Genomic DNA, 5,384 nt, shown 5'->3' on the forward strand with positions numbered 1-5,384 from the left:
TAGCCTTTCCCGTCTCCAGAGCATCTTCCTAACCCAGAGATTGAACCCAGGTCTCCCGCATTGCAGGCAGATTTTTTTACCATCTGAGCCACCAGGGAAGCCCTCCACCTACTAAAATGGCTCATAAAATTGACTGTTATGTAAACCTCTGCATTAGTCAATTGCCACCGCTCCCGCTGCAGGGAAGGAAACAAGGGTGGAGGAATGCAAGAAGGCCTGGAGGCTTTTGGAGGTGAGCAGGGGCAGCAGGGTCTCCAGGAGATTCCAGACAAGGACAGATGGACTTCCCTGGTAGTCCAGTGGTTAGGACTCTGCTTTGCAATGCAGGGAACACAGGTTTGCTCTTTGGTCCTGGAATATCCTACATACAGCAGGGCAATTAAGCCTGGGCACCACAACTGTCGATCTGTGCTCTAGAGCCTGGGGGCCACAACTACTGAAGCCTGTGTGCCTAGAGCCCACGCTCCGTAACAAGAGGAGCCATCGCAGAGAGAAGCACCACAACTAGAGAGAGGTCCCTGCTCGCCACAGCTAGAGAAAGCCCGGCAGAAACAAAGACCCAAGGCAGCCAAAAATGAATAAGTAAATAATAAAATATTAAAAGGCAAGGGTAGATGGTGAGACCTACACCTGTCTCTACCCTCAGATTAACCTGATAGTAGGAGTATACCCAGATGGCACAGCAGTAAAGAACCCACTTGCCGATGCAGGAGGCGCAGGAGACTCAGGTTGGATCCCTGGGCCGGGAAGATCCTCTGGAGGAGGAAATGGCAACCCACTCTAATATTCTTGCCTGGAAAATCCCATGGACAGAGAAGCCTGATAGGCTACAGTCCATGGGGTCGCAAGAGTCAGACACAACTTAGCGACTAAAGAGAAAGAGAGAGATAGGCTTAGTTGCTTCAAGGCATGTGGTATCTTCTGGGATCAGGAATCGAACCCGTGTCTCTTGCATTGGCAGGCGGATTCTTTACCACTGAGCCACCAGGGAAGCCCTCACAGGACCTATTGACCTTACTATGTTTTTAGTATCTGGAAACCAACAGTGGAAGAGAATGCTGGAATGGCCTGTTAAAGTCTCATTTAAGACATAGGCTTCAGGGAAAAAAACCCTGTGGATTTGAGGTGCATTCTCTAAGATGAGGTAAAGGCACTGGCCAGTGGATGACACACAGAGTTGTTTCCCTATAGCTGTTCAACACACATCTAGGAATCAAGAGACGGCAGTGGCACTGACCCCTCCCACCATCACACCGAGTGGCCTCTTTTCAGACTTTCTGATTTTGGTAGATACAGCCTTGCTGCTGCTGCTGCTGCTAAGTCACTTCAGTCGTGTCCGACTCTGTGCAACCCCATAGATGGCAGCCCACCAGGCTCCCCCGCCCCTGGGATTCTCCAGGCAAGAACACTGGAGTGGGTTGCCATTTCCTTCTCCAATGCATGAAAGTGAAAAGTGAAAGTGAAGTCACTCAGTTGTGTCCGACTCTTAGCGACCCCATGGACTGCAGCCTACCAGGCTCCTCCGTCCATGGGATTTTCCAGGCAAGAGTAATGGAGTGGGGTGCCATTGCCTTCTCCGAGATACAGCCTTATGCTCTGTGATATCAGAAGACCTGGCTCTTGTAGTGGGGGAAGTGGGAGAAAACTTCAGACAAGCAGTACCACAGGGTCTGAAACTACACCTGCTACCTGGATCCTTGGGAATCCCATGATGGTGAGCCAATAAGGACAGATTACAGGCAGGCAGGGCGTGATAATCGACTCTCATTGCCATGAAGAGCTAGCATATGACAGGGACAGGAAGGACCACGACTGAAACGGGGGATCCATGCCCAGGATAATGGTGAGCAGTCAATGACTGCAATCACTGCCCAACAAAAGCAAGGTAGCTAAGGTTCAGATCCTTTGGGATGAAGGACTAGGTCTCCCCAGTCACCAACTCTCATCAAAGTGATGGCTGACAAAGAGGGAAATCTATGATGGTGATGGAGAAGGAGATGATAATAGTAATTTCAGCTTTGGGACCAGCTGCACCAGTAGGGACCATAGTTTGTTCTACTAACAGTCTTGTATTATGTTCTTGCAGAGATTGTAGCTGACCACTTTCTTGATGGGGTCTCTGTGGAAGGATATGGACCTGATGGAAGGCAGGAACATGTTGGAGAGATACAGGAGCCTTCTTGTGCCCAGATCTTGGCCACAACTCTGACTCCAGCCACTGCTTTGGCAACCAATTTTGCACAACCTTCAGTTCTCAGCCTGACTGTGCTGCGACCTGACTGTGCTATGCCTTGGGCCCTTACTCCCTTACTCTGAAAAGTCCTCTTCCCTATGTCTTCTAGACCCTTCTCCTACATTTCTTCCCATTCTTCTCATTAGATTATTATCATTATTATTAAAAATAGAGTATGTTTATTTGCGGGGAGCATGATTCCCGAGGGAGCAAGGCATCTTATCATTGACCACCTTGCACTCGGGATTCATGAACTTGAGCATCTGAGCCAGCAGGCGTCTGCTCACCGCACAGCCCTGTCTTCTTGGTCTGGAAATTTCTCAGCTGGTCCTTGGGGGTCACAGGCTTCTGCCTCAGGTAGCAGGGCCCAGCATCCTTGGTCACTTGCACATCCCCACTGCTGGGGGTTGACTTCCCTGACAGGCCCTGGGGCCCGGTGTCCAGTCACAGTCGTTTGGCCACCGGCATTTTGATGGTCTGCTTCCCCTGCTCCAGCTTGCTGGCAGCTGCCCGAAGGGTGGAGGAAGTGCTGCCAGCCTTGGTGCTGGATGTGCCCAGCCAGCTGTTGCCTCCCAACTGTTTCTGCTCCCTCTTGGGGGGCGTCTTCTTCACCATAAAGCACACCAAGGAGGTTTCCCTGTTGATGTCACTCTCCTCGCTGCTGTTTCCTCTGCTTCTCCTGCAGCATGGGTGCCTTCTTGTCCTCCTGGGGCAGCTTCTCCTTCTGGCACTCATCACAGCTCACGCTCTGCTTGTCCATGCCCTTGGGGCTCTCCCCCTGCTGGGTGACCTTGGGCTTGCCCTCCAGCTCCTCCTGGGAGTTGCTGCGGCTGGAGGACATGTAGTCCACCTCCTGGCCTTTGAAGTCACCATTATCGCTGACCTCAAAGGCCTCATCACCTGATCCCTTCTTCTTCTTCCGGCCCCCCTTGCTGGGTGGCACCTTCTTCTTAGCCTTGGGGCCCCAGCCGCCCTCCTCTCTGCTGGCCTTGCTGTCATCGGAGGACAACTCCAGGTCGTGGATGCGCAGCTCAGTGGCTTTCTTGCAGCCTGGCTTCTCTTTCTCCTTGTCATCCTCCTCCTGGTCCTTCGGCCGCTGCAGCTGCTTGATGCATAAATGGTCCGGAACTGGGTTTCTCCTCTCCCACTCCTCCCTGGCAGTGAGCGTGTGGCCTTTGGCTAGCGGCATGAAGTTGTACCAGCTGTGCACAGGGAAGGCCTCAAAGGCGCCATCAGGGCACTGTGTGGAGATGTAATAGGATGTGTGCTCTATCACACCTCCCCTCTTTATGCCCTTGAACTTCCGGCCCAATTCGCAGTCCACCCGAGGCAGCCAGGGCTGGTCCTCCGGCTGGAACTCCTTGGGGATGATGCCGTATTTCTTTCTTGGTGCCTCTTTCCCGAGTTTGCAGCCGAACCCCCTGCCAGCTCCCGACTTGGGCATCTCCTCCTCTTGGTAAATTTTCTTGTTGCTCAGGTCCCGTTCCAGCTGGGCCAGATTCCAAGTAGCGAGGTTGACTTTATCGGCAGCACTGAAAGCCATGATATTAAATTTTTTGGTGGTATTTTTGGGAACTCGGATGACATACTCAGTGACATCCTGACCGCTGTGGCCAAGGGCCGCCATGGGCGATGGTCAGGGTCCAGTCGGAACCTCCTTCTTTTCGCTTCCCCCGGGGTCTGCGTCCTCTGGTCTCTGGGAAGCGACCCTTGAGGGATCAGGTCTCTGGTCTCAATCAAGGACCCCAAGCCCTGGCGAGGTGCCGTCGATCCTGAGAAAAGCTATCCGGAGGCAGCGCTGGGTCAGTGGTCAGCCTTGGAAGCCTCCCGTGCTGCGTCTGCACCAGCCAGCCTCCTAAATCGGAATAGAAACTCTCCAGCAAGCCTAGTCGAAACAACCTACTCCAAGCTGAAGGCAGCACCTTCTGTGCTCGGCGTGCTGGCTGTCAGCAATACATGGTATGATAACCCAATCACACGGATAACGTCATCACCAGATGGCCCAGTCATGTTGATAACCCAGTCACGCCGATGACGTCTCACATGGATAATCCAATCACCTGGATAACCCAGTCATGCAAAGTCCTTTGTAGCTCTTTTGGTTCGTCTTGACCTCTGGTGGATCAGACGGTGAAGAATCCGCCTGCAATGCGGGAGAACTGGGTTCGATCCCTGGGTTGGCAAGATCCCCTGGAGGTGGGCATGGCAACCCACTCCGGTATTCTTGCCAAGAGAATCCCCACGGACAGAGGAGCCTAGTGGGCTACAATCCATGGGGTCACAAACAGTCGGACAAGACTGAGTGACTAAGCACAGCACAGCCCTGTAAATATAGGTTCTCCCCAGAGTCCACTCTTGGGCTCCCTTCTTGGTGTACACATTCTCTCCAGACAGTCTTGTCGCTCACATTGCTTCGATCTTTACTTTTATTAAGCTACTTCCCAGCTCTCCAACTCTACTCTCATATTTCAGACCCACATTTTCAACAGCCGTCTAAGGACTTGGACAAAGAAAGCCAACCAATATTTCAAACTCAGGTAGTTCTTGCCAAAGAGTGACTGTTCTTTTGCTATAGGAAAGTTGTGGGCTCTACATATTTAAAGCACTTTCTATTTTTACTATAATGATTAAGAAAACCACACACACAACACGACACACTCCTGGGATTCTGAGCAAGAGGAGTTAGTGAGCATCCCTCCACCACACCACCACCACCCCCAAATTCTCAGTACCTGATTTTGTCCTCCACCTTGCCTCCACCACATACCTCACAATAAATCTATAAATATGCACTTACCAGTAATTAAAGCCAAAAATCTTGGTTGTGCATCCGAATTCCTGCCCCTCTCTTCCACATTTCTAGCTCATTCCTTTACTGACCAGACTCCAGTAATACTTTCCCCCACAAGGACCTGAAGTCCATTTTTCTCAGTCCCTCTTTCCCCAGATGTCCCCTCTTCCCTCCTTGACAAATTTAATTTTCTCAGCCAATTTTCACAGTTGCTCTCTTTATCACAATCTAATTCCCCTGCCCCTCTTTCACTTCATGATACTCAATTAGAAAAATGAGAAACCAAGTTAAATCCAGCCCTACACCTCCTCCACACCTGTCTTCATGCATCTGAACCTGACTGGAGAAAAAGATATTAAA

At 51.4% G+C, this 5,384-nt stretch overlaps 1 pseudogene; it reads right to left on the bottom strand.

Annotated features, from left to right (window-relative positions):
• Positions 1–2,412: 2,412 nt before the first annotated feature.
• On the bottom strand, positions 2,413–3,860 carry LOC110128897 (general transcription factor IIF subunit 1 pseudogene; annotated as a pseudogene).
• Between the last annotated feature and the right edge of the window lie 1,524 nt (positions 3,861–5,384).

The sequence above is a fragment of the Odocoileus virginianus genome, chromosome 4 (assembly GCF_023699985.2).
Source record: "Odocoileus virginianus isolate 20LAN1187 ecotype Illinois chromosome 4, Ovbor_1.2, whole genome shotgun sequence".
Taxonomy (NCBI): domain Eukaryota; kingdom Metazoa; phylum Chordata; class Mammalia; order Artiodactyla; family Cervidae; genus Odocoileus; species Odocoileus virginianus.